Source organism: Stegodyphus dumicola, chromosome 6 (genome assembly GCF_044657685.1).
Source record: "Stegodyphus dumicola isolate Sdum_Otavi_A_Nest chromosome 6, ASM4465768v1".
Taxonomy (NCBI): domain Eukaryota; kingdom Metazoa; phylum Arthropoda; class Arachnida; order Araneae; family Eresidae; genus Stegodyphus; species Stegodyphus dumicola.
The window spans coordinates 155474566-155490790 of record NC_140773.1 but is presented as its reverse complement, the minus strand read 5'-3'; the positions used below and the strand labels follow the sequence as shown (position 1 = coordinate 155490790).

General features: G+C 34.5%; 1 protein-coding gene and 1 long non-coding RNA gene across 3 annotated transcripts in view; one reads left to right on the top strand and one right to left on the bottom strand.

Annotated features, from left to right (window-relative positions):
- The window catches only part of LOC118189660 (prolyl endopeptidase FAP-like), a 529287-nt gene that overhangs the window by 322523 nt on the left and 190539 nt on the right, over positions 1-16225 (bottom strand). The gene's annotated exons all lie outside the window — the stretch shown is intronic.
- Positions 1743-4269, top strand: LOC146996878 (uncharacterized). The gene is made up of 2 exons (XR_015041494.1): positions 1743-3778; positions 3822-4269. It is a non-coding gene; the product is annotated as an uncharacterized LOC146996878 (long non-coding RNA).

Sequence of the window (16225 nt, the reverse complement as noted above, 5' to 3'; positions counted from 1 at the left end):
CAAGAAAGCCCCTGGGCCCGATGGGATGGACTATGCTATCAGCAAAGCAACGATCAAAGCTCACCCCAAATTCTTTGTTGACTATTTCAACAAGCTTCTGGCAGCAGGTATATTCCCAAAACCATACAAGATAGGGCAAGTTATTTTATTTCTGAAAAAGAACCGGAACCCAGCCGAGGCCACATCCTTTCGTCCTATCTGTCTCTTATCGGCAATGGGTAAGGTACTAGAAAGGATTATCATGAACAGGCTACGGTACCATTTACACACGCAAGGATTCTTAAGCCCGAGACAATACGGGTTTAGGACGGGCACTTCTACAGTCCACCTACTCTTCGACATTAGAGAAGCAATTTTAGAGAATCGACATAGCGGCCACCATACTGCCATGATAAGCATAGATCTCAAAAACGCTTTTGATACATTATGGTGGCCGGCTATCAAACAGGCTCTGCGGAAGGCAAAATGTCCGAGAAACCTGTATAAGATGCTAAGCAACTATCTACAGGATAGAAGACTACTAGCAGTTCACAACTCAGGCATAATAGAGCAGGAGCAGACGAGAGGCTGTCCACAAGGGTCGTGCGCTGGTCCACACCTGTGGAATCTAACTTTCAACGAAGTTTTAACAGCTACATGGCCAGCGCACACAAACATCTACGCCTACGCAGACGACGCAGCGCTAATAGTGAAAGGTCGAACCCGAAGAGAATTAGAGACTCACTGTAACGAAGTGTGCCAACAATTCTATGCCCTATGTGACAACCTTAAACTGAAAATTGCAGAGCACAAATCCAAAGTGTTATTAATACCTAAAAAGGGAGGTTCTCTTTCAAGAAGACCAACCATTAAGATCAACAATCAGAGGATACAAATAGTCAATCAACTAAAATATCTGGGCCTTACGTTCGACTACAAGATGACCTGGATACCACACATCCAGGACATCAAAATTAGAACAGTGACAATAGCGAAGCAAATGCGATTATTTCATGGCCACAAATGGGGCCTCAATCCTCATATTCAGAAGGTCCTCTTCACCACAGTGGTGGAAAAGATAGTCACTTATGCAGCAGCAGTATGGGCTCCCCCAATGCAAAGCAGGAAAATTAAACACCTTTCTACCATTCAAAGACCTTTTGCATTGGGTATCACTAGAGCCTACCGCACGACGTCTTCAGACGCGATCAACGTGCTGGCTGGCCTTCTTTTCCTACACATCCGTGTCGAAGAGGAGGCAGCAAGACAAATCGTCCTGCAGCTTAAAAGACCTGTCACCTTTGAGGAAGAATATTTTAATCCAGAGGACTATGAAGCTAAATGCTGCCCTCTGAAAATCCATCCAGCAGCCAAAGGCACCGGAATAAGCATAATTACCAATCCAACTACGGCCCACCGTCCAGCACAGATTACTATCTTCACTGACGGGTCGAAGATAGACGAAAACGTGGGAAGTGCCTATGTGGTCATGCTGCAAGATACAGTCAAAGATCAATGGAAGGGTCAACTAAGGCAATTTAATAGCGTTTTTAAGGGAGAAGCAGTGGCAATTGCGCAAGCAATCCGCTACCTGCAATCCCACCACTCCCGCAACGCTACAATAAAGACAGACAGTCTTTCTTCGCTATACGCAATAGGAAACCCTGACCACCCCTCCGATATTATTCAGGGAATACAGGAAGATCTGCGAAAAAATTCCCAACTCCATACAAGACTTGAATGGATCAAAGCGCATGCCGGCCACCACGGCAATGAGTTGGCTGAGCATCTAGCCAAAGAAGCTGCCACAGGAGCAACATCTCAACAAATCAACATCCCATGGCCAGTGTCTTACCTGAAAAGAACATTGCGCTTAACGGCAATCGGGAAATGGCAGCAGACATGGGATAACAGCGATACCGGCCGACGGACTTATTACCATGTCAGCTACGTGGACACTACCAAAAATTTTGCAAACATGCAATTGGTAAGATACATTACGGGCCACGGACCATTTCCCGAGTACTTTAACAAACGCGGGATAAGTAACACTAGCCAGTGCGCCTGTGGACAGACTGGCTCTCCGGAGCATTATCTAACCTCCTGTCCCCTTACAGAAGGGCTACACATCAACCTTCCGTCGACCAATCGACAAGCTTTCTGTAAGTTTTTGATAAAACAGAGGCACTTGGTTAGAAAAATAGGGCTTTTAATGGATAAACTGGCCGATCTTAACACAGACCTGTGCCATACTTAGCCATATAGACGAATAGTAATTCGGTGTCTAGCACCAACTACCAACACCACAAAATAACTGTGAATTATCGTAAGGAGTGTCCAACACTCCTAGTAATATAGCAAGAATAAACTATTTAATCAATTTGCATTATATCAACCAAACGAATTATGTCTATTATCTGTACCGCAATATGTAAATAAGGACCATCTGTACCTGTTTATAAATGTATCTTAAGTACTATCACCATGTAGTTATGTTTTATGTATGTATATGTATAATGCACCCAATGCTTCTATACTCAATGTAATTATGCGCCTTGTACTTGTATATACATGTTCTAGTATAAATGTTACTGTATTGATCATTAACTGTATTAATCATTGCTGCATTATTGTATTAATATTATTTAGCACCATCAAATTAATAGCACCATTTGAACCTTATTACGTACTTTCAAGTCCACGAGACTAAGGCACTATGTGCATTAAGATTGTGAGCCCAATGATTACTATGTGCCTAATAATATGTATATATATCCTCGTATATATGATAATGTAACCATGCATCCGAATATAACATCACGCAACATGACACTTTACCGCATAGTGTTAATCTAAAGTCTTATTTCTAAAAACCCCATTGCATTAACTAACTTCTATAGCATTATTATTATATATATATTTGTTTATATATTATGTATCGTCTGTATATGTACCATGTATATAATGCTTATAAATCCAATGATTACTGCGTGCCTAATAATTGTGTATACGTGTTTTAGTATGTATATAACTGCATCCATGGCTCCGCGCATATCATCCTGTAGTATGGCACTGTACCTCATAGCGTTAAACTAGGATCTTACACTAAAACTAACAGCACCAATGAATTGTTCCAGTATTGTACTAATCTTATGTATTATGTACGTATATGCATAGTGCATCTAATAATTATGTATCCTATGTTAAGTATGCACCTAAAATATTTGTATATTTTTATATATATAGTATTAACAAGTAGAAATATCACTGTATTCATGCGTCAGTATTTAACACTGTGTAACATGAAGCCGTTTCGCATAGTGTTAAACTAGAATTTTACTATAAAATTAACTGCATTTATTACTTTCCATAGCACTGTATTATGAACTATCTGTTTATATATGTATATGTATACCATGTACCTAATGTCTGAGAATCTAGTGATTATTATGTGCCTAAAAGTTGTGCATATGTATATTAGCATATATATTAGTTTATCCATCCAATCGCCTACAGCATCATGTAACATGTAAAAATAACAGCACCAATTACTTGCCCTAGCATTGTATTAAGAAACTAATATATGAATATGTATATGTAGTATGCGCCTATTGTATAAGTACCCAATGACAATTATGCACCCTATAATTGCGTATAAATGCATTATTTTTAAAATACTATAAAATTAATTGCATCAATTATCCTCAACGGCACTCTACAATGTACCATCTGCTCATGTATATAAATGTGCCATGTACCTATTGATTATGAAATCGAATGATATAAGCATTGTAAATAGGTATAGCATTGTAAATAGGAAAACAGTATAGCATTGTAAATAGGAAGCTGTACCCATGCACCCGCATACATTTCTATGTAACGTGACACAGTAAGGCAAAATATCAACGTAGTATCCTATTATGAAATTAAATAAGCACCTATTACTAGTTATAACATTATTTTATGGATCTAGAGTTTCAGTATATGAAGTAAGTACGAAATGTTTATGTCACCAATGACTATTGTGTACCAAAATATAAGCGTATATACGCTTTTGTCTATATGTAATTGTGTATGTCTTTGTTTATATGTAATTGTACCCATGTATCTACTAGTGTTATCACATATCTTGGCACTGTATAGTTAATATACATCTATTACGCACGGAATAATCATGTACCTAATGTGTCTGTATATATGTATATGAATTTATGTTCTGTATATATGATAATGTAACTATGCATCTGCACATTTTATCCTGTAACACGGCACCGTATCGCAAAGAACTAACTAGAGCCCCACTCTAAAATTAATTGCACCAAAGACACTGTACTACGCAGTACTAATCTAGGGTCTAACTTTTAATTCACTGTACTAATTACTTATTCCAGCATAACATTGCGCACCTAATATTTCAGTATGTACATGTCTTCTGTAATCTAATGATAATGCTTCAAAGGGTCATAGTGTACTCAACATATGAGTACACACGTTATGTATATATGCTATCGTATCCATGCTTTTGCATACACGTTGTAACATGGCAATGTATTATCCAGTGTCTAACATTAATTAGCTTTAACGCCACTGTATGAAGTACCAAATTTGTATGTATGTTTATATATTAGTATATTAGCACAATGAACACGTATGGTTATCTAGATAAAGGTGGACGTGGCGCTATACCGATTAACCGTATTGGTAGAGGGGTGGTGCCCACGTCCTCCGTCGCATGTCGCATGTCTGAAGATTTGCTCCCGCTCAAACAAGAATTCCCAGTCCTTTTGATGATCGGCATGTTACTATAGTAGGCAAGCCGAATAAACGAGCTATCTTCACAATTGTTACATTTGGGATTGCACGGCCATTTGGCTAGACAATATCTCCGAGTATTGCGCACCAAAGGCTTCACATGAAACGTCTGTACATCCAATTACCAAGTGTTTGTGTTCCACTAACTTCCCATTCCAGAAGGGAGAGATTAAAGTAGTATCGTGAGCATCTTGACTGTGTCAGATTGGCGTAAGCTCCTGTTCGCAGACTAGCCCAGATTTTCCCTGGAATCAGATGATAAGCGTATAAACGTCTGAAGAGAACGAAATACACGGAATCAGGACCTGAACGTCATCGAACATCCCAAATTCTGAGGTGCCACCATCATGGTGTAGTTGAGTTTAATTAGAATATTGCATCTAGCTATGCATCTTTAAAGATAGTTTCATGACGGCTTCGTGGTAGGGGGAGGAAATCCCACATCCCCATTGGGAAACTCTACGCTGCAATAGTTGGTCCTGATTTCTTCCTCATGATTGACAGTGTCTGTCCACATCGAGCCAACATCATGAATGAGTACCTGGAGATTAAGAGCATTTATCGTATGGAATGGCCGCGGTATTCTCCCGATCTTAATGCTACTGAAAAGTTTTGGGATGTTCCCGGGTGAAGCAGTCTGAGTACATTCACTTCCTCCAGTCAGTCTCAAACAGCTGGAAACCGCCCTAATGGGGAAATGGCATATGCGATGGTTGATTGTTTCAATGCAATTTTGTGTAGAGGTCCTAGGTAATCACATACTGTACTATTGTAAGTTTTATTTGTTTGTTTATAGTTTTAAACGTCAATTTATTACTGACCCAAAAGTTATCATTTAGTTTAAGAAAATTAAATATTGTTTTCATCTTTGTATGTAATGCTGTTTTCTTTCATAGATACACAGTTTTGTTACTTTAGCATGAAATCTAGTGTTAATAAAAGCTTTACTTTTTCAGTTTCCTTGGTTTTCGAATCGCGTGTTTAACTTTTGGAAGCTAGTGTATAATAAGCTTTAAATAAGCGGGCATTATCTCTTATGCATTTACTTGCTCCGTAAAAATGACCCGTGTTCAATTCCTGAAGGAATTATGATTTTATCTTCCTTAATATATTTTTAGCAAAACCGTTGAAAGAACCTGTTTTCCTTTTGTCGTATCCAAATGAGACGCATGAAGAACTGGGAGAATGAAAAGCCTAAACAATTAAAAAAAATGGAACCTTTAATAATATAAAAGCTTAATAAGTATTCGCTAGGCTAAATCGATCTTTATAGTCCATTAATCGGGCCATCACTGATGAAAGAACGGAAGGGGGGTAGAACATAGCGAAAAGTAACCACGCCCATATCTTTGATGATTTGTTTCTTAAACACTGTGCCAAATGAGCTGCTCTTGTTGAAAAATGTGTTTGGTTTAGTAACGTAAAAAATACGTTATTAAATCGGAAGTTTCTCATCTGTCTGTACTATTAAAAGAGTTGCATATTAAAGTTGGAAACCACAAGCTCAGTTTTGATATCTTTGTTTCAGCTGAAAGATTCAAAAATTACTTGCGGGGTGTAAGCGCTCATCTTTTTGGAACTTTTGACAGCAACTAGTAATCTAGAATAAAGCACGTGTCTAAAATATATTACATGTCAGCCGGTATATTGTATTATAGTTATTTTATGAGGAAACTTTTCGTTTAAGAATAAATTTATCTCTCACTCGTTCTAGCGTGATGTCTCGAATTTTGACTTGGTGTCACGGGCGTAAAGAATGGAACTTGGTAAAATATTAAGTTATATAAATTAGTAGAATGTTATTCAAAGGCGCTCAGTGGGAATTTTCTGAAATGTTTTATATATCTATCAAATAATTCAGAATTTGGTATCGTTAGAATTGAGTTTCTAATTTACAGATAAAAACATATAGTATGCTTTTAAAATTGGAAAAGAAACACGTCGATACACAACTTGAAATCAGGCAAAAAAAGCAACTTTAAAATTAAATTTCAAAATCTACGTCAGTCCAAGATTATTTTTGGTTAGAGCCCCTTGTATTATCGGGAAGTTGTTTCATTTATCGCCAAGTTGTTGTTTCGTTTATCTCCAAGTTGTTGTATCATTTATGGTAATCTGAGTAGTTGAATGTTACGGAAATCCTATTATGAAGTCATTGTTTGCGTTTTTTGAATCATGGGATGTTTTGTAAGGGCTTTTGTGGTGTGTATTGCTTAGGAAGTACATTGCTTATTTCATTGTTTAGACGGGACAATGGCAGAATGTAGTAAAATTAATTTGAAGTTTCTGTACGATTTGGAAAGAAAGGGGAAATGTGCATTAATTGACTGGTGTGTAAATGCAGGTTTACATAGTAGCCATTTTTCGGAATTACGTAGTATATTTTTGACTGTTATTTTTGTGAATTTATGTAGCGACGCCAATATACGGATTCTAGTTCAGATAATTTTAGGAAGTTTTTGGATGCTGTTAAGGAATTTTGTGTGCCGCAGACTGAAGACGAACGAATTTCTAAATAAGGTAAGTGGATATTTGCTCTGTTTAGTCCTTAAATGCATAACAGGTTTTTCTTTTTTTATGTAATTTTATTGTTTGGTTTAAAATGTAGTTTATTGAGATTGTATATTTTTTGTTTGCCTCTACTGTAGAATTGGGTGCTCCTTTGACTTTTTAAGCGAAAATATATCGATGGCATGTGTACAAGGACAAACTCAAGGTAGTCCGTAAGGCATAGTTTGTGCAATTGTTTTATGTTTTTTTAAGTGAAAATAGGTCGATGTGTACATGGATAAAGTCAAGGGAGTGTGCAATGCCATTTTTGTGCAATTCTGGTATTTTTTTTAAGTGAAAATAGGTTTATTCTTTGTCTTTTAATTTTGGCTTCGTGAAGCGGTGATTTTTTTTAAGTGAAAATAGGTTGATTCTTTGTCTTGTAATTTTGGCTTTGTGAAGCGGTGATTTTTGGCTGAAAAATCGCCGCTACGGAAGCCAAAATAACAAGTCAAAGAATTGCACAAACTCGGTATCCATGTACCGCCAAAAAATCGGAAAGTTTCGCCAAGGGGCACCCTAAAATGTACTTTATCTTATTTTTTTCCTAATTTTAAACCTATCGTCTTAATTTGTAATAAAACGGAGAATAGTAAAATAGTTTTTTCTGAAATATGCAACTCAGGAAAAAAGCTATTTTACAAAATATATGCATGATATACAATTTTTATTTTTATAAACTTTCTAATCAGAGACGACTACGTGCTTTAAATGCTACTGCGCATTTTAACTGATTTTACTTACATTTTATAAAACAAATGTACACTGCGAAAAAAAAGGAGGGACAGTTTATATCTCCTGTTCTACTGGGCCGATTGACGAAATTCAAATTTCGTTTTTCATGTCTCAAAAGCGCGACTTAAGATATATATTAGCTTTATATATAGCATTGTTCTAACATAGGTTATTTTGACACAAACTCGGACATTTTCTGAAATAACATACCATTTTTTTTTCCATATTTTGATTCTACGACTCAATTATGCCTAAATAATGTGCGAAATCTACTAAGAAATTCAAAAACCTATCTTGCCTTATTTTCAGTTTGCCCCAAGAAACATTCACTTGGCGAACTTCTTAGTTACATAGCAACCTATTTTCCTTTCCCTTCCATTGTGCAGTAGCGGAAAAAAAGTCATTCGTTCCTACCATTTTACATTGTGCATGAGTGAAAAAGATTCACATCGTTCCCAGTTTCGAATAATTTTAACAAAGTGTCTAAACCACATTTTATGTTATTATCGCTTTCAACAAATATGCTAAATTTCATAACGCGCCAATATATAAATTCACCTATATCTTCGAAAATCTGAATATCTTCGAAAATTTGAATAAAAAACTGTAATTTTTTGCAGGTATGCTTAGAAATACATCTACTTTAACATGATGGTAAAAATTTTACAGATTATAATTCAAAATGTTTTTCAAAAAATTTATAAAAACTAATGAAAAATACAAATTTTAAAAATAAATCATTAAAAATGGGCGAGCGTTATTTGGAATGAACCTAAATTTCGAAATGTGAAAGGAAGAATCAAATATGTTTAATAAAAAAGAGATATTAATAAATATATACCAAACTCAATTAGCATTGAGGAGCTAATTTTTTAAAAAATCCAAAATTTTTACAAAACTTGGCAGTTTGGCGTAGTTTGAGTCGTCCGATTTTGTGTCAAAATACCTATATTAGAACAATGCTATATATAAATCTAATACATATCTTAAGTCGCGCTTTCAAGACATGAAAAACGCAAGTTGAATTTCATCATTCGTCCCAGTAGAACGGGAGATATAGAACTGTCTTTTTTTTTTTTTTTTTTTTTCCCCGCAGAGAACATGAGTAACTTTGTATCATACGTCACCGAAATGAATATATGAAAAAGCAAGAACAACATCTTCAACTAATGATTGAACCGACTGAAAACTTGAAAGTTGTTTAAAAGTTTTCAATCTAAACTCATTAATAATCTGCATAAATGTGTTTTTTTTAACTCCAGAAAAGAAAATTGCTTTTCGAAGAGGAGGCTTCGATATATTTGGAATATTACGTTGCAATATGAATGATGATCTTGTAGAACTCTTTTTATACGCAATAAAGACAGAAAGGCTAAGGTGTTTTTAAAAAGTGAATCCTAGCAAATTTGGTGTGCAGTGGAAAGAAAATTGTGTTAAATTGCTGAGTGAATTTGAATTTAAAATATCAGAAAAGAAACCGAAATTTTTAATCTTCGCCCTTTTGCATCTTATTCAGGAAGAGTTAAAATGAGAAACGCAATTTTTGTTTCCTTCCATAAGTCTGTTAGTAAAGGAATCATTCAAGTATTCAAGATTATATTCAAAAGCTGGTGTTGTGCAATATTTTTTTCTAATCTTTAGACTTGCTCACAGAGATAAGCGAAACCAGTAACCATCTTGGACAAAATTCGCCGAAAGATAAAAGCTGTTAAATGCCTCGTGACATTAATGTTGAGAGTGGATCGCAAATGATGAAAAGTTTCATACGGAAACTGAAATAATGGTTTGAAATTACAAACTGCAAGCAAGAAATCGTTTTTCTCTAACATACGTAAATTTATGCGATCTTAGCTTTGTTCAAGAGTGGTGGTGGTAGTAGTACTTTGTAGTTGGTGGTACTAAAGGTTTTCAATTTTTGTTTAGATGGTACGCGTTAGTCAAAAGGTTGAGAACTGCTGCTCTATATCCTCCCTACATCCTATGTCTGAATATTTACATCTCTATCATATATGTCTCTCTTCTATCATATATGTCTCTCTTCTATCATATATGTCTCTCTCTATCTCTACATCCTATGGTGCTTTCTGAATAACATATTTGGCGATGAGATGCTGAAATGACCAACCATCATTAGGCTAATACACAACTACAGTACCTGATTTTTGGAGGAATAAAAATATTTAACGGATAATTAGATTTCGGTGAAATTTAGTAAGAAAAGTGTTTATTTTTCAACTAAATTCTGGAATTCTTATAATAAACAGACTAAAACCGTTTCTTACAATTTATTTTAAAATTACAGTATTGTTTCTCAGATTACTTCAAAATAAATCAATTATTTAAATATAAAGAAAATACTGAAAATTTCTGTTTAAGAACTGCTTGAAAATCTAGTCTTCCAGAACAGGAATTTCAAAACTTGGAAATGTTAACTTTTGACAGAATAGGAAGAAGTTCCCATTCAATGGGCTTAAGCATTGAAATTTAAGTTAGGCAAAATGCCGCTTCATAAATTATCATGTTAATTTATGCGACAGTTAAAGTGGCAGCAGACAGTGCAGAGAAACCTGGCGCATCAAAAGGGAAGATCTGATTTCCTGAGGGTTTTAATCTTGGCAAGCTCTCAAAAGTAGGAGTAGTATTTTATACAAGTGTAATAATAATTGCAAACACGTGAAAATATTACAGAAATGGGTTTACAAACAGCTATTTCAAATTTATGCATGCGAAACACAAAAAGGAAAATTTTGTAGATTTTACGTAACTGTGTTCTACGTGTACGTACGTAAAAAGAAAAACAGAGGCAAAATATTTATGATATGAAGATAACCTCGTTTTCTGTTATTATTTTTTAAAGGTTATATATTCTAGATTATGCAAAGAAGAAATCGTGATATCCATAAGAAACTTTGCTTTAGCAATATTCGCTTTTCAGATTTTTTTTTCTACCAAGGACTGGTCTTAAAGACGCATTTTGGGCGAATCATCACGAATCGCGGGCACTGAAGTGACAAAGATAGAAAATTTTGAGCTATTTTATGTTTTTGAAATGATAATCTTTAAACTTCTCTACAGTTTACGGAATGCTGCTTTAAGTTCACAAAATGTCTCCGATCTTTCTTAGCACAGCTGACAGCTTATGATAGCCGAACTTTCGATTAGAAAAGCTCTATACGAGAGTATATTAAATCTACTTTGGCAAAGCGACCATTCCTTATAACGTACTTTTATTTTAAATAATGCGAAGTGCTATTATAACGAGCGTCGGCTATAGTTTGACATAATATTAAAACTAGCTGCTTGTCTTGTATATTTGTTTCACAATTACTGCAGCAAGAGGACAGCGATTTTCGGTTCTTTTTACAGAAGTGTCAAGAAAAAACGATGACCAGAGTTATATCAGTCAACCAGTAAAAAAATAGTGTTATTATCACAATAGTTCACATGCCGGGAATTTTAAAACAAAACTAGTTTGCTTCTGTGTGCCGGAAATTTTTAAACAAAACTAGTTTGCAGCCTTCCAGGGAAATTAAAAATGTAGATCAATTTGATGCTGCTAATAAAATGTATAATCACATGGAGAAATTGGCGCATGCTGATACTCGTTTTCTACTTTTCCTACTATATATGGCGATTTGTAGGAAGTTAGATATGTAAGGTAAGCCATAAATTTAGATACTTAATCAATCATATAAAATCAAAAGACTGGCGTATCAGAGTGAGATTTGCAGTTAAATACCTATCACAGAAGCAAACTAGTTTTGTTTTAAAATTTGCATAGATGGACTCACCTTTAATATTGCCAAAAGATGATATTAATGGCGCTATCTATCGCTGAAAATTTGGGTACTTAACGTATTTATGCAATCGCCTTAGCGGAATTCGGCGATTTTTTACAGACGAAAAGGTAAACGTTGTAGAGATATTAGGTTATTTTGGAACAGGAGACATGAAAAATGTGCAATGCTCTCGCTGGGGCTCGAACCTCTGGATACGCGCCGAGTGTGTGCTGAGCATTACACCACGAAGGCATGCTAGAAGGCAGGAGAAATACCTTATAGCGTTACTTATCGCAAGCAAGTTGTGAGTATGGTAGCTGGAAGCGTGGTTATGCGCATGGTTGCCAGAGTTTGGCACATTCGAAATTTGCGACTTCTTTTAATGTGGTTGTTTTAATACGTAAGTGCCAAAATTTGAACTAAAATTTATTTTTATGCAAAAATTAAACTCATCCTTTCTGTTACGCTTTGTATGCAAACTGCATTCTGATATTTTAGTTTGCTGATTTTACATGACGTTTTGAAAAATATCTAAGTTTATGAAACACTGAATTGTTTCTCTGCATAACGTCCTCTTAATCTAAAACTAGACTTGACTTAAAGCACGTTGCAATAACAGCGACGAAATATTTATTTTATTTAATTTGGTTTGGTTTATTTGATTACGTCAAAACTATCTTCCTAAAGGGAGGGTGGCCTTCGTGGAGGATTTTCTAAGGGAACTGGCTCCTATACACGTTATATATAGAGAAAACCATGAAAACACCCAACCATCCCTTTCGCCGGGATCCGAACCCCGTACCGAATTATCAGAGGTTAGCGACTTTACCGTTTGGCCGCTGGTGGACATATTAGAAATATTTGTAAGACTTAAGATTTGATTTGGGTTTTGCGAACTTAAATTTTCAAATTAAATTTTAAGAAATTAACTTTTAAATCTAAGAGCACTAGAAAATTTGGAATGACCGACTTACATCCGCAGTTCTTTATTTTAAACGCTATTTGGAATGTACAATTATTGAATAGTTACTCATCTATTTTAATCATTTGTGCATAAAATTTCGCTTGATGCGGATTGACTAAATATCGTTTTAATTTGTTTTTCTTTATTTTTGAATGCTGTGAAGGATGTTGGTTCGTGAATTTTATGAGAACATTCATTCGGTGAGCTGTACACCGACACATTTAGTATATGCAAATATGAGAAAGGCAAATGGGACAGTTCTATATCTTCCGTTTTACCGGGCCGATTCACGAAATTCAAATTGCGTTTTCCATGTCTCGAAAGCGCCACTTAGGATATATATTAGATTTATATATAGCATTGTTCTAACATAGGTATTCTGACACAAAATCGAACTTTTTCTGAAATGACATGCCACGTTTTTTCCATATTTCGATTCTAAGACTTAAATTATACCTAAATATTCAATTTTGCAAAATTTGGGGGGAAATTTATGGAGAAATTTAAAAATTTATCTTGGTTCATTTTTTTCAGATTGTACCAAGAATAATTCATTTGTCGAGCTTCTTAATTTATAGCAACCTATTTTCCTTTCCTTTTCTTCATTGCAGACAAACGGAAAAAAGTCATTGTTCATATTTTCAAATAATTTTTAAAAAGTGCGTTTGACGTTATTATCACTTATAACAAATATGCCAGATTGCCAAACGGACCAATATGTAAATTAAAGTAGATCCTAGGAAATTTCCAATTAAAAGACTAATTTTTTTGCAGGTATGCTTAGAAATACATCTGCTTTAAGATGATGGTAAAATGTTTTAGGTTGTAATTCCAAAATGTTTTTCGAAAAATTTATAAAAATTATTTTAAAATATAAATTTTAAAAATAAATCATAAAAATGGGGGAATTTTATTTGGAATGAACTTAAATTTCTAAATGTGTAAGGAAGAATCAAATAAATTTAATCAAAAAAGAAATATTAATAAATATATTCAAGAATCAATTAACATGGCGGACCTAAAATTTTCAGAACTACTACTGCGATTTTTACAAAACTTGGCATAATTTGAGTCATAGAATCGAAATATGGAAAAAACGTGATATGTTATTTTAGAAAAAGTCCGAATTTGTCTCATAATACCTATATTAGAACAATGCTGCAGATAAATCTAATACATATCCTAAGTTGCGCTTTCGAGACATGAAAAACGCAATTTCGTCAATAGACCCAGTAAAACGGAAGATATAGATTTGTCCCATTGTTTTTTTGCTAACCGAATTTGTTGCCTTTAGAATTCAAAAGAATTAAAAATAAGTGACTAAACAATATTAGATAATTATTAGCAGCAGAGTATAATTTGAATAAGTATTGGGGAAGGGAGAACTTCGTAAAATTTCTACATAGAGTTAATAAGCAAACGAATCCGATAAAGTATAAAAAAAGTTTATTCGAGGAACATTAACGTTATGACTTTAAACTACTAGGTTGCTGCCGAATCAAATTTAGCTCCGATCAGCTCGTAAAAAAGAATGTTGGTGATCAATAGCTCGCAATATCTTTAAAACAATGAAAATAATCGTTCATTTTTCAGAAAATTCACGATGGTTTAAAGATTTCACGACTCATTTTATGGATTTGATTAAGTACAACCGAACACAGAACGATTTTGCATTAATTTTATTACTGCTATTTTAATATAGTATTGTTACATATATCTTCAGTTATAAACTGATATCAGAACATTATGAGTACACATGGAATTAATTAGCAAAACCCTATCGTTCTTCTGTACAGTTACAGATATCTTTGAGAAGCTAAGTTAGGGTCATCTTTTATATGTGTCTGACTTAAATTTCTAAATTCATTGCTTTTTACATAACTTAAGCTACGGGCATTGATTATGGTTGTTCAGGAATTAATAAAACGTTCTATGAGGCTTATTGTTCTGAGCAAGGAATATGCCATTTAGGACGCTAATAATTTGAATTTGTTCATTTCTCTTTAGCAGTTTATAAGGTATTTTTCTTCCGCCTTGTTACACCCAAGATTTGGCGACTGGGTCAGCTAAAACCCCTGTGCCCTTCAAGAGGGGGAGTATATAAGGTATTTCTTCCGCCTTCTTAGCATGCCTTTGTAGTGTAGTGGTCAGCACGCTGGGCGCGTAGCGTATTCCAGAGGTCCGTGGTTCGATTCCCTGCGAAGGAGTTGCTCCTTTTTCATGACTCCTGCTTCCGAAAAAAAAAAAAAAAAAAAAAAAAAAGAATACCTAATGTCTCTACAAGCTGTTTTGTAATTCTAACCTGGAGATGTGTTTAAGCTGTTCATATAACTTTTTCATTCTTTTAATATCATTTACTAAAGGGATACAGAAATGTATAAAAATTCATTAAGTTCTAAAAATACTGTTTGAGAAATTCACAGTTTTGCGATATGTGAACCTTTTGTTTGTGCTAATTAATTAAGTACTCGTACTTTATTATTTTCATTTCGATCATTTATGCATTTTCTTTTTATTACGCTCATTCGCATTATTTCCAATGCATCATTTATTTTGAATGTAGACTTTCAGTTAAACAATTTATATTTACTATATATACTGAAAATACTTTCAGTTCATTAAAAAAATTTCCTTATATCCATTGCATGGATACCTATATTTTACACTTTCGTTCTGATACTTTCTATTGTGTTGCAAAGGATCTTTATCTAAATCAAGCATCCTACTTTATATTTTTTATAACTCTCTCTTTTTTCACTCTTCTTATAATCAGGAGCTGAAGCACCGAGAGAATGCCGTTTCCTTAGCCCGATGGTATTTCATCTTTTGCATTTACTATTGAAATCTTTCCTGAAATTCTTTATTGTGGCTGTAAGCTTAAGAAAAGATACAGATGTATGTTTTTAATCTCTCTTCCTGTTTTTATAAAGGAAAGCTCATGAGCTTGTGACATTTAAAGTTATGGGCGTGGTTGTTCTCAGACGGTGACGGGATCCTAAAAATAGGATCAATTACAAAGTGTCCCTCATTCTGAAATACTCTAGGTCAAAAGGCGTGGTGTGAAAACCTCCAGAATATTAAATTGATAACAGCTTTAATTTATCGATTCCCTGAGACTTCTAGCATTATCAGAGTTTTTAACAAGTTATCTGGAGGAATCATCATTTGCGTTCTAAAAAAGCAAAGTAAAGAAGAGTAGAGTAGAATGATCCGAATTAAGGTCATTTAGCAGTTAAATTATTACGATTTATTTTCTGGTTCGATCTAAAGACGAAAAGTGCATTTCTTTGGTACGGTGATATTAAATTTGTTCCTTTCAGAAATATAAATATTGAATTTTTAAACTAACCTAAAACAAACGCCACCTCTAAATCCGTTATTCATCCGTTTAGCTTCCAACTGAAGT